At 36.3% G+C, this 18759-nt stretch overlaps 1 long non-coding RNA gene across 3 annotated transcripts; it reads right to left on the bottom strand.

The window, feature by feature from the left end:
* Positions 1 to 3288: 3288 nt before the first annotated feature.
* LOC140509109 (uncharacterized) lies at positions 3289 to 11835 on the bottom strand. Of its 3 annotated transcripts, none has more exons than XR_011968576.1 (3): positions 11573 to 11835; positions 5102 to 5251; positions 3289 to 3454 (listed from the first exon to the last, which is right to left on the bottom strand). It is a non-coding gene; the product is annotated as an uncharacterized lncRNA (long non-coding RNA). The 3 variants fall into 3 exon arrangements; XR_011968574.1 differs by lacking the exon at positions 11573 to 11835 and adding an exon at positions 10667 to 10748; XR_011968575.1 differs by lacking the exon at positions 11573 to 11835 and adding an exon at positions 10600 to 10746.
* Positions 11836 to 18759: the final 6924 nt, after the last annotated feature.

The following is an 18759-nucleotide window of genomic DNA, read 5'->3' as shown; positions in this document are numbered from 1 at the left end:
AACATGTTTCATATCTTAAATATCAACATGTTTAAAACCAAACTCAGTATCTTTCACCAAAATCTATCCTCCCTCTTCCTAACTTCTCTATTACTGTCAAGAGCACCACCATTCTCTCAGGTAAACCCAAATACAATCCTCAGTTTTTCACTCATACTCACCACTATTCCCATAGTCAATCTGTTGCCAAGTCCTGTCATTTCCATGTTTGAAACATCTCCCCCATATGCCCCTTTCTCTCCTCTGACACTGCTGCCTCCCTGGTTCAGACCATCATCTCCTCACAACTAGACTATAGTGACAGCCCTTCTGGTTGATGTCTCTGCCCCTATTCTCTCTCCACTCCAATCCATCCTCCAGTCAGTGATCTTCCTAAATTTATGTCGGTCTGACCATGTCAATCCTTATTCAACAAACTCCCATGGCTCCCTAATACATGCAGGATTAAACATGAAATCCTCTGATTTTTAAAGCCTTTCATAGTCTGGCTCCTTCCTACCTTTATATTCTTCATAGACTTTCCTCTCCTCTACATACTCTGATTCTGCAGCTCTGTCCTATTAGCTGTTCCTCTCACAAAACACTCTCTCTTGGGACTCCATGTATTTTCACCAGCAGTTCTCCATGCCTGGAAGTCTCTCCATCCTCATCCCTCTGTCTCTTGGCTTCCATTGATTCTTTCAAGTCTCAGATAAAGTCCTCATTCTTCACGAATCCTTTTCCAATCTCCTAAATGCTAGCACCTTCCTCTGAAATTATCCCTAAGAAAACATAGATATAGATAGGTAGACATAAAGATAGAGATGCCATAGATATAGGCATTATTTATACTTGGTTGTTTGCGTGCCATGTCCCCCGTTAGATTATGAGTTTCTTGAGGACAGGGGCTGTTTTTACGTTTCTTTGTATCCTATAGTGCCTAGCCTATAGCTGCCACTTAATAAATACTTGTTAACTTGACTTTAACTTGCCAGGCCCACACTCAAACCCTTTCCAATACAGTGTGAGCTGGCAGAGTTTGCTTTCTCCCAACACAGTCTTAGAGGAAGCAGGATCATTGCACCCCACAAGGCATCTGGAAATGGGATTTAGTGGAGATGTACCCTTCCACTAGCTAAAAAGAGGAAAACTTTGATATGACTTCTAAATGATTGGTTCTCTCCAGTAGTATAGCAAAATTTTCTTTTGACCGGATGAATAAAGGGGCATTTATGAAGTTGGCACTATGTGCCAAACCCTGTGCTAAGTATCAGGGATTAAATATAGAAAAAGTGAGACAATCTCTGCTCTCTAGGGGGAGATAGTCTCAGCAAATGAAAAGGTCTAGAAGCCCTTAGGATCCATGATTTAATTAATCAGTTGATTGTTTAGTGTAAACTGATATGTAGGGTCATAGGACCTAAAGCTGGAGTTCATCTAATCCAACGCTTCATTTTACAGTACAGAAAACGGAGACCTAGAGAAGTCAAGCGACTCCTGTGTGGGCACAAACTTCTATGTGACAGAGTTGGCATTTAAACTCAGCTGCTCTGACTCCAAACACAGCATTCTCTCCTCACCCCTTACCATACTGCCTGCCTCTCAATTGAGACATTTATGGGGATTTTTGCCCTTTGAGGATGCCCAATCCCTGTTGGAACCACCACCACCCCCAACCCTCCCAGAGTTCTTCCCTGCCAAATAACTTCCAATTTTTATATGGAATACTATATATATATATATATATATGAATTCCTCCTCATAAGAATAACAAGCATGTCTATGATGTTTTGTTACAAAGTACTTCATATACACTATGTTGATCCTATTCAACTTATCATTATTTTCAAACTCTGTATACTTCAGAATTTACATTAAGATAATTTTTCCCCAGATTCACATTTATTTTGTGTCCTAAGACAAATCTGAATTCATCTTCTGAAACTGCCAAAGTACAGGTCTGAATGTCAAGGTGTTTAAAATGAGGCCTGACCAAACAGAAAAAGTCAAAATAGCTTTCTTCATTACATTAAAATAGAGTCCTCACCATAAGGCTTTTTTTAAAATAAAGAGTATTTAATATATCCCTTTTAATTATTCAAGGAATCCACAAGTATTTAACCATAACCATATCTCTGGAAGTACATAGATAATGAAGGGATAGATTTGTAAGTTTTTAATCCAATGGATTTCTCCAATTGATAAACTGGAGATGTGACAAATGGTCAATGTATGTGAACAAGAGTTTTCAAAGAAAGAAATCCAACCTATCAATATCCTTATGAAACAAAATGCTCCAGATCACTTCAAACCCATCAGATTGACAAAGCTGACAAAAAAAGAAAATGATAAATGTTGGAGGGACTTTGGGAAAACAATTGATGCACACTCGGTGGAAATGTGAATTAATCTAGTCATTCTGGAAAGCAATGTAAAACTATGCCCCTAAAGTTACTAAACTGTGCATACATACCCTTTGACCCAGAGATTAGAGCAACTTTGGACTGAGCTTATACTCCAAAGAGATGAAAAAAAGAAGAAAAGGCAGCATATGTACAAGCAGATCTATAGCAACTCTTTTTATAGTGGCAAAGAACTGGAACCTGAGGGCTTGCCCATTGTTTGGGGAACAACTGAACAAAATAGGGTATATTAATATAATGGAATACTACTGTGGTACAGGAATGATAGAAAGGATTTCAGAGAAACCTGGTGAGACTTCCATGAACTGATGCAGAGTGAGGTGAGCTGAATCAGGACTGTTTTACACAATAATAACAGTAAAGACAAACAACTTTGCAAGACTGAAGTCAGTACTGTGAACAACCACGATGACAGAGGATAAGCAGTGAGGTGTGCTCCCTCCCACCTGAATAAAGAAGGGATGAATTCAGATTGTGGTTTTTATCTTTTTCCTTTTCTTTCTCCGTAGGTTGTAGGGTAAAGGTGGGAGAGAGAAAATAGACTTTTGTTCAGTGAAATTAAATTTTTAAAATAAAACTAAGAGAGTAAATGTAATGATCAGTGTTGTTCGTGGGGAAACAAACGATCAAATAAAATTACATCCTCTTAATAGACACATGGAGAACTATGAAAACAGAATGGTAAACACCCTGTCTGACACAGTTGCTGATTCAGTCATTTTTGCCTTACAGATTTATTTATTGTTGTTTCAAGAAAATATTCTCTCTGGGGCCAATGTGGGAGTATATGGGGAAATTATTGTGGTCTAAAAAACAAAAAGTATCAATAAAACTTTTAAAAGTATATAATAAAACTGATGGAGTCACTTGGTTACATTACTGCCATGTTTATTAACAATCTATGGAAGAAATATATTTCATATCTACATGTTTTATAAGTGAATATGATAGAGAAACTTTCATATCTCCTGGCATTTTAATACTTCATATGATTTCAAATTAGGCAGCTGAGGTATGAGTAGTCCTGTAGAGGGTTTTTCCAGATTAGCTTCCTGCCAAGCAAAGGACAAAAGACAGACTTTAGGGATTTGAAAACTGCAGTGGAACAACCTTTTTTTTTTTCTTAGAATCTGACATAATAACTAAAAATCTCCTGTCTTCCCTGGAGGCAGTCCCAGGCCCATCATTCACTCAACCTTACACGTCTTAGGTTAAGACTGTTCATTCTACTCTAATTGATCTGCCTTTGCTACATAGGGCTAATTGTTCTTTGGTCCATGCCAAACACAGAGATCTGACCCCCACCTGAACAATTTTTGAAGTCAGAGATAAAAGATCCATCAACTGTTCCACTCAGCAACTTTAACATGCATGGCTAACTAAAGTCAAGAATTTTCACCTTTCAAGACTTTTTTTTTAAAGTCGACAGATTTTCTAAAAAATGCTTTCATTGTCTCTTTTCAAGAGGTTCATATATTGGGTTATCTTTTTTTCTGTATTAACTTCCTATTGCGTTTTTCACTATTAACATCTTGAAATTCTCTTGACGTATAACTGGAAAATATTCCAAAGAAAATCAAACCATAGGGAATCTTTCTCGAAAGTTACATGGAATAGGATTCTGGCCCATGAACTAAATAGTGGCTAACTCTGGAAAATTAACTTAAAGTATGTATCTATATACATATAGATATATATAATGTGCTCTCATCATTTGAGCTATTTCCAACTGATAAGATGAACCAGTCCTGAAAATTTCAAACATAACTGGATATGCCAAAAGTTAATTTATCAATCAGTTATTTGGGACTCAAAATACATTTTTCTAGAAAAATAATGTTATAAATTGTGCCTAGGTTTTCAAACAAGCTCGCATTAGACATTTTAACCCATAATGTAGCTAAAATGGTATGTATTTGCCATTTTTAAATAGCAAAAATAATTTAGATTCATCTTTTTTCCTCCAATGTAATATATACCTAAACACACACACACACACACACACACACACACACACACACACACACACATAGACACAGAGTAGTTTCTCAACATGTTGTAATTCTAGTAACTAAACAAAGCTGGAAAATAATAATAGATACTTAATGTTTATATAATTATTGTTAATAAAGTTTTTTTTAATCTCTTAAATATTGGTTCTAACAGGCAAAACAGATTTAGAGAAAAGTAAGAAAAAGGGAGACAGATAAGGAATTCTTGTAGAGATTCTGAAAGTGATACCAAGACATCGTATTAACTTAAGAGCACATTAGAGGCTGATGTCACTGGTCTTTAATTATCTCTAATTTCACTTCCAGATGTATGACTTTTGTTTAATCACTAGTTATGATATGTTAATTCACAAGATACTCCTCAGTTTAATTGGTCTTTAGCCTGGCTCTTGGGGTGTGGAACTAAAAAACCATTTCCCATAGAGTCCAATTCCAAGTCAAACCCATGGTGAAAAAAGAGAGATTGACTTTTTTTTCTTGGTTTAATCTTCCCTCTTCCTCCATGAATCTCAGGTGAGATTCAAAAAAGGCCTCACTTTAAGTAGAAAAAAAAGTGTTGTACCCTGGGACTTCTACTTCAGAGGAGAAATGTTATTATTTGTTCTTTTAGATTCATTTAGCAACTTTCAAAGACCTCAAGAAAATGTTAAATTACAAAACTAACTTTTCCAATTAAAAGTAACTCACCATATCATACATCTGTTTATATTGTGAAAACAAGTAATATTCTCCATGTATATAAGCAATTTATAAGTATATTTAAAGGTAATCAGAGGAAAATGGATGGAGCTGGACCCTTTCCATAGTGCCATATACTATGAGCTTTCTGATGGGTACCTTGGGGGGGAACAAAAGACACATTCAGTTATTTCACATCACAGAGGTGCCAAACAGTATTGACCACTGTATAGCAGGTGTCACCCACTCAGTTGACTTTAAAAAGAAAGATAACTTTCGTTATCACTCTAGCCTTCCTCCCTTCTGAACATGACTTGAGACTTGTAGACTACTTATATGGGGAAAATAGAGAATTCTCCTCACCCCAGCAATTACATGACAGCATAAGCACATGGTCATCCCGAGACTGGATCCTAGAGCCATAGCTGCCTCTTCTGCTTTGTCTTTCTTTCCCTGAACACAGCAATCAAACAGCTATCCCACGATGGGCATTTCAAGCCTTCACAATTACCTTGTGCACTCTAGGAATCTGGAGTCATTGAGACATCCAAGTGACTCAGCAAGGTTTCTCCCTGAAGTTATAACTGTACTTCTTGGAGAAAATAGATGGTGAGGCCAAGTCATGCTCTAACTTACTAGAAAATATGGACCTTGACAGAGTTGTTCACAGTACAGAACCAAAGTAAGGTCAAATGGCTGTTCAGAAGTACCACAAAGTGTTTTGTGCTTTAATGTTTAATGATTAAACTTTAACATTATTAATTAATGATTTAAATATCAGCCTCCTGGGAGAACAGGGTAGGAGAGATGGGATATTGTCTTTGACAAGGTGTATTTATGAATCTTTTGTATTTTTTTCATATTTCTTTCATGGTGAGAGAAATTGTTTTCCTAAACATGATCTGCTTTATTTATACAGCAAGTGCAGTTTTAGAAGAAATTCTAAAAATTCCTTTTGGGGAAACTTTAGATATTAGCCAAACCTAAGAGTTTTTAAAGAACAGTCTTGAGTTTTCCCCTGGCAAGGGGGTATAATATATCAGAGTATGAGAAGAGCCTGACTCCTTCTTTGGGGCCAAGTTCCCTAGGACTGAAACCAATGTGCTAGTGCCCCTTAGTGGCAGGGCATGCGCCAGCCCCCAGCCCTATGGTTATTATTACATAAACATCTATTCATTAGAAGCAGTATAGCTGACCTTGGAATCAGTAAGCCCCGTTTTCAAGTCCTTCCCCTAACACATACTAGTTATGTGACCCAGACATACTCCCAGGCAGCTATCTGAGCTTGTAAATTACAAAACAGTTGTTGATATGCATTAATAAAAATTAGAAAGAAAAAAATTCCTCTCTAACAGTACTCTATACCAATGAAATCACACACAGTCCAAAAAAAATTCTTCATGATATAGACATTCTAGAACAGAGATGCTAACACTTTTCTTGAAACCCAGCTTTATATAGGACTCCACCATAATTTAAAATGTCAAAGCAGAGAAAATGATAAAGATGAAATATTTCTTACATTAAAGAACACTAAGAAAATATTTACAAGGGTAATCCTACTAAGGCAAGCAAATCATGGGAATGACAATTTCAAAGTACTAATTGCACCCAGTCAAATCCCTACAATTTTAAAGACATTTATAAAATGCTGAATTCTAGGGTTCCATTCCGATGGGCCATTAGAATAGTCTGTTTTCCCAAAGGAAAATGCTCTTCTCCAATGCTAAATTATAGTTACTGAGGCAGAATGAAATTGAAATACAACCAAACATTTGTTTTATTTATTTTTTAATCATGCCTGCAAACATCTGCAGATGTGCTCCCATGTAGCAAAGCATGTGGCCCAAAGCTGGAACTGTTTGCAAACAGCAGGCTCTCCAGGCAGAGGAGACGGGGCTTGCTGTGTGATGAAAGCTGTCGTTCTAAAGCCATGTTTGGTTAGCACCTATGCCCTGCTGAAATTGGCCTAGAGCACTCTCCATGGGCATTCTGCCAGCCTAACAGATGGGAATGAATGCAGTGCTGCCAGAAAATCAGGATATGCAGTGATTTTCAGCACTGGGGTTAAGTTTCTTTCCAAAAACAGTATCTGTACTGAAACTACATGGTGATATTGATGACTTTCAAGACTTGAGCTGCATTAATGAAAATTTAGATTGGTTTTGAAACTAATCAAAATACATAGTCCAGAGGCTCCCTAAATGCCTTCCTAAAAGTGCCAAAGTGAAAAGTTTCAGACTCCAGTATAGGAATACACTTACAAACTTTTGCCAAAGTAATTTTATAATTTAGACCAATTTTGATAAGTAGGTCAGTTGAGTATAAATTGTATAATAGCATGAAACAAGTTCTCAGTTGTCCTTCACTATGTACCAGCTATGTATTTTCAACTAGAAACTTTCAAAGTCCATTTTTACAGAGGTGCTATTCGTAGGATCAGTCACAACTTTCTAATTTCCCATTACAAGGCTTGAGACTTATGAAACTGGACATTTTTTCCTATGATATCCAAAGGATAAGTGTAGAAGAACAAACTGAAAAGCAACCCCTTTAGTAGGCAAGTCTCTCCTCTGCATCTTCCCTTCAGACAAAAATGCTGGACCTCGAGGAAGGGAAAAGCTGGGTCCAAATTCCATTTCTGCCATTTACTAGTTGTATGATCATGGGCAAATTCAGAATGCCCCTTGGGTCTCACTTTTCTTTATCTATAAAATGAAGGTAAAGATGTAATTTATAGAACCTCATCGGGTTGCCATAAGAATCAAATAAGATAATGTATATGAAACATTTGATTAGCTTTAAGGAACTATAGGAATACTGGACATTTTTTCTCTTCATAAATACAGTGCTCCCAAGTCACATTCAGGTTCTTAGGAACTGTTTGGGTATATCATCTAACCCAAATCAATTAAAAGTCTCTGTTTCCTTCTGAATCTCCAAAGTAGGTAAAATTAATTACATGACACTGTAGTAGATGAATATTTACTTCAAATAGAATGCTAGGTAAATAACAAGGAATCAAAATAAGCAACTAGAATTCATATATATATATATATATATATATATGTACACATATACATAGTATCTTATTTTTTCCAATTACATGTAAAGATAATTTTAACACTCATTTTTTACAAAAAAAATTGAATTCCAAATTTTCTCTCTTCCCCTCCCTAAAACAGTAAACAATTTGATATAGGTTATATATTTGCAATCATGTCAAACCTGTTTCCATATCAGTCACGTTGTGAAAGAAAAATCAGTTTGTAAAACAATTGTGGCTTGCAAAAGGAAAAAGCCACACACACACCCAAAAAGAAAGTGAAAACAGTATACTTCAATTTATATTCAGACTCCACCAGTTGTTTCTCTGGATGGTAGATTGTTATGACACTGAGTGAGTAAATTAATTGGGTAACATCATTTTTTTCAGATTGACTCAGTCTACCCATGAGCAATTAATGTTTCCCCAATTATTTAGGTCTGTATTTCCATAAACAGTGTTGTAGTTTTATTCATATAGTCCTTTTGTATTTCTTAGTAGGTAGATGCCCAAATATCATATATTCTGTAGTTATTTGAAATGAAATATCTCTATCTCTTCCTGCTACATTTTATTGATACTATACAGAAATACTGAAAATTTTGTGGGTTTACTTTATATCCTTCACCTCTACTGACATTATTAATTATTTTAATTAATTTTAGCTGAATCTCTAGGATTCTCTAAGCATACTTTATCATATGCAAAAACGTGATAATATTGTTTTTTCTTTGCCTATGTTTATTCCTTCAATTTCTTCTGTCCTACTACTACTATCGCTACTATTTCCATTCCTGTGTCAAATAGAAGTGGACATCTTTGCTTCACCGTGATTCTACTAAAAAGAACTCCAGGGTGTCCACATTACATATAACCCTGGCTGTGGGTTTTAATTATGTTATTGTTGTTGTTGTGTTTGTCCTTCGTTCTTGAAGAAGACCATGACATCCAGATGATGACATGACTTGCGCTTGACTTTGATTTGAATGAGGAAGGGCTGTGCAAGGTCACCAGCCTCACTTTCTTCTCCCGAGTCATCTGGATCCAGTGGCCTGATATTCATCAGGATGGCTGGAGACGGCCCAGGATACAATAATTTAATTATGTACTGTTTCTTTCAATATCATCAAGACATAACAAAGTCATTCTGAGGTCCTCTATCTTCACTCCCTTAAGATATAAGGGCTCTTGTATCATCCCCGCCTCCATCAGAATATAAACAGTTCATCTTTATAAAGTCCCTTGCAGTTGTTCACTTTCTCCTTTTTATGTTTCTCCTGACTTCTCCATATATATTTCAAAGTTTTTATTCAGATCTGGTCTTTTCTTCAAGAATGGTTAGAAGTCCTCTATTTCATTGAAGGTTAATTTTTTCCACTATAGGATTATACAGAATCTTTCCAGGCAAGTTATTCTTGTTGCATCATGTTCTTGGTCTTTATCTTTTGTCTTTAGGAATATCATATTCCATGATCTCTGCTTCTTTAGGATGGTAGCTGCTAAATCTTGTGTGATACTGTCTGTAGTTCTTCTGTACATGAATTCTTTGTGTCTGGCTTTTTATAATATTTTCTTCTTTGACCTGAAAGTTTCAGATTTTGGCTATGATAGTACTAGGAGTTTTCATTTTGAGATTTCTTTCAGGGAGCGATCGCTGAATTCTTTTAATATTTTGCCCTCAGATTCTAAGAGTTTTCTTTCATGATTTCTTGAAATATGATATCTGGGTTCTTTTTTTGGTTGTGGCTTTCAAGCAGTCCAGTGATTCTTAAGTTACCTGTTCTTGATTTGTTTTTTGGGTCAGTTGTTTTAGATATGAGATGCCTTACATTTTCTTCTATTTTTTAATTTTTAGACTTTGTTTCTAATGTTTCTTGTTAATTCATGTAGTTGTCAAGTTGAATTGAATCAGAAAGTAAGGAACACTATCTTTGAAATTATAATGTAAGTCCCTGGAAAATACTATTTTATGATCAAAAATTTTATTTACATGTAACTTTCCAGGGACACACCTATTATAAAATAGTTATGCTGTCTTTCCCAAACAAAAACAATGTTACTGATCCACTGCCCATTAAACTTAGACATTGAGTTGTATTTCCAATGACAGTGATGGACCTGCTTCACTCCATTCATACCCTCTCATTTGAATCCCTCGTGACCTATAGCAAACACTTGAGGGATAATTAGGATTTTTGTAATAAGAATAAACCCAATTTATTTGTCTTGAACTTTGGATTTTCCCATATTATGTGGCTGTGGAAGAGAGTAAAGATAATTGATCCCATGCATGAAAATTGGCCTCATTAGCATCATGGTCTCAGAAATATTTACTAAATAAGGCATGTGTGAAGTTTGGGAGGCACCTATATCACAACATCCAAGCCTAGTAGTGACAAGCCACTTTATGCTTCTTAAGGTACTTTAAAATATATTGCCTTATTTGTTGAAATAACCCCACCCCTAAAGTCCTTATTTCATGTGTCATTTGTGGTTTGCAGGAGATCCTCTATTCTGAAAGGCTTTACCAAAGGAATATAATCCTTGCTTTAACTATCTGTGTCACAGGCACCACAGATATTGTTAGGGTAGCTCTGATTGGAAATAGAAGGTTGGGGAAATAGTTGCTGTTGGCAGTTAGGATTGACAGTTAAGAAAAACAACTTGATGTAAAGCACTTCTATGGAATCACAGAGAAGATTGTATATCTGTGATCCATGAAGATCTATAAAGAATTTGTACTATGCATGCCCTTCCCAATGGCAGGGGTTCTTAACCTTTTTTTAGGTCATAGATACCTTTGGCAGTCTGGGGAAAACTAGGATCACCTATTCAGAATAATGTTTTTAAATGTGTAAAATAAAATATATGGGATTATAAAGAAAATCAATTATATCAAAATAGTTACCAAAATATTAAGAAAACAAGTTCACATTTCCCAGGTTAAGAACTTCTGTACTTTAAAATTGGAGAAAGATTATGTATTTTGTGGGATTTGTTTTTTACTTTTTTCTCTTGTATAAAACATGTTGAGAAAAACCAAAGAAGGCATAGAAAGAAATGTAAAAACCTTTTTTGAGGAAGTAATTTTAACTTTAATCTTATTGAAAGGATATATGAAAAAAGACTATATACTTAAAATCCTAAGACATACTCAATAAAGTAATACTGAGTTCCCACACAAATGAAAAGGTATCAACTAATGCTATTCTAAGGGATTGAGCTAACTTTGGTGGTAACATTGATAACAGACAAACTATTGAGTGTGTGTGTGTGCTTATACACAAACATGAACTTCTGTTATTTTGATTTGGTAATAAATGATTAATGAGAGTAATTACCAATAGCACACTGCTGGTAGTTCAGGAGCTACAGTGTTAAGAATGTAGTCCCCATCCCCACCCTATCTAACATATAGAGCATTATTCTCCTACCTTTAAAATGGTTATAGGAATGTTCTCTCTGAGGAATCACAGCTTGCTTGGGTAAATATAGGTTAGGAGAATATGTGCATCCGGAAAAGATAGAAAGAGAACCCCAGAAAAACGGGGTGACTCTGTGACAGAGATCCTGGAAGATCCTACAAAGCTGGAAATGCTTCAAGTGTGACTCTAGCAATGAACTCTAGATCAGAAAGCAATCTAGTTAAGTTTGAAGATACTCATCACCAGATCGTCTACAAAATAACGAATTTCTAAATCACCACACCTCTGAAAGTCTATCCACTAAGGCACAGAGGCCTATAATCTGAGTGACTGAAGAAGAAAGAAAGAAAGAAAATCCCAGATCTTTGAAATATTTAAATATGTAAAAAAAATACATACTCGAACCAATCAGTTAGCAAAAATTAAGTACATATTATGTGCTTACTAATACTCTAGAAATCATAGATTCTATTTTACTCGATTTCCTCATAAGATAGCCACTGGGAGAGATATAAATTTAGCTAAGACACGGTTGAGAAGTTCAACAACAAATATTCTAGGCCCTTTTATATAAACTTGGTATGTAAAATCTGAGATGTCATTTAATTTCTCCGTGAGTCAGATTCCTCAAGAAGATAATACCTCCTCTACGTACTTCATAGGGTTGTTGTGAAAAATCCAATGAGGAAGTATATATAAAAGTGCTTTGGGAAAAGATATCAAATATACTTCTATTGCAATGATGAAAGAAAACCATTCTGAGCTTTTACTTGACTTCACCCTTATTCATAAAGGGAATTTAGACAAGTCCCTAGATATTTACAAAATCTGATCACTTCCAAAGCATTACCACTTCATCCAGGCCAAATTCAATTTCAAAGCCATTAGAGTAAAAACAGAACAAGTTGTCAGTTTTTTGAAATATAGATTATTTATTCTGCAGATTATTCATGGCAAATTATTCATCTGCTTGGCTTTATGTATTACTTATTGCATTTCTGAGCATGAGAATGAAAGCTAATTTTTAATACTGATCTAAATTAAATATAATTTTAAAAGTAAAGCTGCTGGGGGAAAATCATATAATGCATGTCTAAACTGGACATCCAACAAACTAATTCTGAGAAGTTCCCCATTGTACAGTTCCCTCCTCTTATTATCATTAGTAATTGAGAGATGACTGGAGAGCAAAAAAAATATAGCCTTATAGTCTTAAAAATATAATTGGCTCAAGCCTAAAGGTTATACAGCACAGAGCTCAGAGTCTAGTGTTTCACAATACTGACTAGAGCTTTTTCCCACCCTATTTTAGAGTTCTACCAAGTTTTACCTTTTACTGAGAGTAAAGTGGAAAGGAACATTGCTCCTAGGTCATATTTATCCATGACCTAGGACCATGATCAAGTTTCTCTCCACTTTCTCTAGGTCCAAAAAATAGCCAAAAATATCAGAACTGGGGCGGCTAGGTAGCGTAGTGGATAGAACACTGGTCCTAGAGTCAGGAAGACCTGAGTTCAAATCCAGCTTCAGATACTTGATACTAGCTATGTGACCCTCGGCAACTGACTTAACCCCAATTGCCTCACAAATAAACAAAAACCATTATCACTAAAAAAATAACATCAATATGAGTGTCTCTGAACAGGTAGGGTTAAGACTGAGAGTCAGGCTAATCTGAGATTGAACACATAGGCTGGCTTATGTTAGAAATCTTGGACATAGATCCAGTTCATATAGAAAAGAGAAGCGTGGTTAGTGAGTCTTTAGGGTAAACCTGAAATTAATTTCTAGAGCAGGGGTGGGGAACCTGTGGCCTCAAGGTCACATGTGGCCTTCTATATCCTCAAGTGCAACCCTTTGACTGAATCCAAATTTGACAGAACAAATCCTTTTAGTTAAAGAATTTATTGCCTAAAGGGCTATATAAAACTGTGCATACCTTTGATCCAGCAATACCACTACTAGATCTGTATCCCAAAGAGATCAAGGGAAAAGGGCCCACATCTACAAAAACATTTATAGCAGCTCTTTTTGTGGTGGCAAATAACTGGAAATTGAGGGGATGCCCATCCAATGGGGAGTGGCTGAACAAGTTGTAGCATATGAATGTGATGGAATACTATTGTGCTATAAGAAATGATGGAACAGGCAGACTTCAGAAAAACCTGGAAAGATTTATATGAGCTGATGCTAAGCGAAGTGAGTAGAACCAGGAGAACGTCATACACAGTAACAACGTTGTGGGATGAATGACTTTGTTAGACTTAGCTCTTCTGAGAAATGCAATACCCTAAGACAATTCCAAAAGACTTATGATAGAAAATGCTGTCCACATCCAGAGGAAGAACTATGGAGTCTGAATGCAGACCAAAGCAGACTATTTTCTCTTTCTTTTGTTGTTTTTTGTTTTTTCTTCCTCATGGTTTTTCCTTTTTGTTCTGATTCTTCTTTCACAGCATGACTAATCTGGAAATATATTTAATAGGATCATACATGTATAGCCTATATCAGATGGCATGCCATCTTGGGAGGGGGAGGGAGTGGAAGGAGAGGGGGAAATTTAGAACTCAAAATCTTGTAAAAGTGAGTATTGAAAACTAAAAGTAAATAAATAAATTTTTTTAAAAATTAAAACAGCAAAAATTTAAAAAAGGATTTGTCCTGCCAAAACTTGGACTGTCAAAAGGCCCCATTCAAGGACCTAAAAGGCCACATGCAGCCTCAATGCCACAGGTTCCCCACTCCTGTTCTACAGCGTCAGACCTAGCTAGAGTTCAAAGTCCAAGTACTGGAGCTATGATCAACATCCAGAAGTTCAAGCCAAATAAGAAGACAGAGGAAGAAGTGATATAAAAGTATGGGAAACAAAAGTTAACAATCAGAGGTCCATCATACCAAGTAGAAGGACATAATCAGATATGTGAGATACATGTATGTACATAAACAGATATATGTACACACACACACAGCTCAGATAGCAGCCTAGATAAGGTATTCTACCTTATACAGACTTAAAGAACTATTTCTCTGGTCTTTTCAGTCTACCAGTATTTACAAAGTCCCCAAGATACAGCAGTTCCAGTACTCTTCTTTCCCTTCAATGTAGAAAAAGGAAAAAAGAGAAAGGGGATCCTGCCTGGAAAGTAGCTATATCTCTGTATGGTTTGAGCAATAGTTATGGAAAATGGGATCAAAAGGCTAATCTGGGATATGCAGAGCATCCATGTCCTGAGTAAGTTCAAGCATTGACAATGCCTCAAATAAGGGTACCTAAATGGAGTTTAGGAGGTCTAACTTGAATACTTAAAAGAATATTTGTTCTTCTGTTCCACAGTACTTGTAGTTAAATTTTACAGAGAGGTCTCCAATTCGGTTTTTTTCCTTTGTCCTCAATGCAAGCAATGACAGTCATGGCTGGTGTGGTTCACATCAGCCTATTTCACCTTGTACAGCTATTAGACCAAGATTGTACAGCTATCACTCAATTGACTTCCTCAACTGTTATAGAGAGAAACTGATGAGAAATGTGGGGCGGGAGACTAGATGCAAAGGTGAAAATAATACGTAAGAAAAATGGACTTCAAGAGTTGAAATACACAAAAAAAAATGTGATTTAAGAACTCTGAAGTCAGAAACAGAAGCAGTTGTCTTGCTGATAACTAAGGAAAAGGGTATTTGATTTAGTGTTAGAATGAACACGTCTAACTCCTTCATTTTAAAGCTGAGAAGCCAAGGCACAAAGCAGTAGAATAACTAACCCACTAATTAGTGTCTAGTTAGTAACTAGCCACACAGTTAAAAATATCTGAACCCAGGTCTTAATGACTCTCTGTTCAGTACCTTGTTCACTCCCTTACACTTCGAAGAACACAGCTTAATCCCAGTAACGGGTAGCAACAAGAACAGCTCACTGGGGAGAGAGAGTGGTGAGAAGGAGTACATTGGGAAGCAAGCCCAGCAGAGAAGTGAGACATTAGGAGACATGGTGTTGAATGCAAGAATTGCCTTTCCATTTGTTTGTGCTGGCCTCACATGTTCCCTACATCCATGTTCTCCACTGCTACCTGACCCCCCATCCCCCCCCATGCATGATACTTATGAGTATTCACTCTTGCTATGTGTGGAAGAGCAGGGGAAACTCATGGGGAAAATGTTCTCTTGTTTTTTCTGTGCTATTACACTATTTGGCTTAGTTTTGAATAATTACATTCTATGACTGTCTAGTACAAGTAAGCACATCTCTAGAATCTTCCTTTCTAGTCATACATCCCTCTAATGACATCTTCATTAATCCTTTATTGAGAATACACTGCAACCTACCTGTGTATACCATGTGCCCATTGGAAGTCCCGCAATTTTAATTCTTTTGAGGTCTGTGGTATTAAAAGACCCTCAGGCACACAATATCATCTGAAGACTATTGGTTTGTAAAAAGATAGAACTTTATTTCAGGGAGAAAGTTGGATTCACTGAAAACTCACCATAATTTTAAGCAAACCAGCCTGGTATCTTTGCCCTTTTCAATTCTGGACTCAGCTTATTGTCAGTGAGCAGGATCTGTTCATGATATGTAAGCTGATGGGACTGTTCTATAGGTTGTCCATCCAAGTACATATAATAGTCGTGATAACAGGTGTTTTGATCCACCTAGTGGATCGTTAGAATTTATTAGTATTAATTAACAATTATAGATCTCATCTTAGGAACTTTGCATGTTCTGTGTCTTGATGCAATCTGCATAATATCTCCAAACAGGAGCATCAGAAACACTTCATCATCTCCAAAGCCCTCTTTCGTTTTGACTCTGCATTGGACATAGCAGTGCTGTGAAAGTGAAAGACCAGTAACACCAGCACACAGGAGGGCTACTAACACAGGTCCTTGATCTGCTTTTTTAAAGGAAAGATAGTTTCAAAGAGGTTAATAATCTTACTCTAATTAAACAATGCAGAAAGATAAAAGATATAGAAGTGAGTATCCAAGAAAGAATCCAGTAGACCTGGCGCCAACTGCCTAACCAGAATAAACAATTTACATCACCAGACCAGGGAGCACCATCATCTAGTTCTCAAAACCAAGGGGCCTCTTAACAATGGCTACTCAGAGTCTTGTCTGGCCAAATCACAAAGAAATAGTCCCATGAGTGAGCCCCAAAGCAAAATCCAAGCTCCCAGAATATATAATAAAGACTGGGCCCCTAATTGATGGAAAAGTTTAGTGCCTAATTGGCTCAGCACATGTCAGGGCTCTATGTAACATAGAATGAATGTATCACAGCTGCCATTCAAAGCAGCAAGACATCCGTGATTGAGATACCTGTGTACCTTTAAACCTGGGATCAGAGCTCTGGCTCCAAGGGAAAAGAGAACATGTGGTCAGATAGGCTTATTAATGTATGGCAAAGATTTTATATTCTGTTAACCCTACATCTCCCTGATTGAAGTGTCTTCCTACCCCAGTCTATACTCAAGCTACAAAAAGAGATTTTCCTTAAGTGAAAAAAAAAATTAAAATTGACTTAACCAGCATCACACAGCTAGTAAGTATGTGACCAGATTTGGACTCAGGAAGACGTCTTCCTGATTCCAGGTCCAGCACTCTATCCAACTTTGCCACCTAGCTTCCCCATAAGTTTAGGTACGTAGATGGACAACACTAGGCCCCTGCCTAAAAGCTGTCTTCTGGACCCTCCTGGCTTAAGAGTGATTATCATTAGTAACTACTGCTGTTTCCCTCCCAGCCTCACGTAGTTATTTTTCTTTGCCTCATTAAAGGAGCCATCCCCTGACTACTTCTTAAATAGGCTTATTCACTGAATAGGCATTATCTCACCCTAAGTAAGTACTTGAATAGACCTTGCCCTAAAGGGACCAAGGTCTCCCATTGTATCCTGGGCCATCTCTAGTCATCTTGATGAATATCTGGTCACTGGATTCAGATGGTTCCAGAGGAGAAGAGAGGCTGGTGACCTTGCACAGCCCTCCCTCACTCAAAACAAAGTCAAGTGCAAGTCATGTCATCATTTCTCTAATGGCATGGTCTTCTTCGGCAACAAAGGATGAACACAACACAGCACTGGACATCCTCCATGATGGTGGCAAACATCTTTGTCTCCATGGTTTGTGCCTTGTTTGATATTTATAGTTAGAGTCACTGAACAAAGTCATCTTTTATTTTTTAAACTGTAGGAGAAATTAATCTCAGTAACAAGATTGCAGAAGGAAGTCATTTCACAAAGACCAGTTTAAGATGAAAACATCTCAATAGTAGAAAAAAACTCCTTATTTAAAAATAGCATTACAAAGAAATATGTGTACAAGAAAAAGCCCCAATTCCCAATCAGTATGCTTTTTGTTTCAAATGACATTTTACATGAGAGAATTCTAACATAGTCAACAAAACTCCTAGAACTTCATTTAAATGGATTTGACTTGTAAATAGTAACTGCTATTCCAACTCCTAAAAGTTATAGCTGATAGTGTTATAAAACATAACATTACATTTTAATATGACCAAAAGACTTTCAAGCAACTTTTAGCAAATATAATTTAATGGTGGATTTCAACTCTATTATTAAATGAACCTTGAATTCATTTATCAAAACATTCCCAAGTTATAGAATTCTAAGATAAAGTTAGAATGAAACCATTTGGTTAAATAAGACTTTAGTAATAGATTAGATTGGTAATATAAAAATAAAAAATGGTAGTTTTAGGAAATACTTTAAGAATATAAAAGTGAATATAATGCAGAATCATTATAACTTGTATTTCAAGTACAAGACTATGGTTATAAATTTTGAATACTCACTTTAAATAGAAATCATCAAAATTTACCATTTAACTTTAGAGAAAGGAGTTAGAAACAATGAAAACTATCAAGAATGTCACCACTGACAATATCTAATTTCAGTCAAGGCCTATACACGACTTTTCAATCAGAATAGTAACCTAATGAATTTTCTACGTTCTGTGTATATAATCTGCCTTTACTGTATCCCTCATAATGAAAGGCTGCATACAGATAGGATGCATCCTTGGAAATGGAAGATGAGGTCAGAAGCCTGATTTTCAAAAATGACCCTTGAAAAGAGGTGACTTGCAGATGTATTACTGATAAGACTAAGCTACTTCCTGAATCCTCAGCAAGAGAGCCAGGATTCCTCTTTAAAAAGGTAAGCATCAATTTAAAATGTA

Source organism: Notamacropus eugenii, chromosome 5 (assembly GCF_028372415.1).
Source record: "Notamacropus eugenii isolate mMacEug1 chromosome 5, mMacEug1.pri_v2, whole genome shotgun sequence".
Taxonomy (NCBI): domain Eukaryota; kingdom Metazoa; phylum Chordata; class Mammalia; order Diprotodontia; family Macropodidae; genus Notamacropus; species Notamacropus eugenii.
Note: the sequence above shows the minus strand (reverse complement) of the source record. Positions and strands in the feature narration are given on the sequence as shown.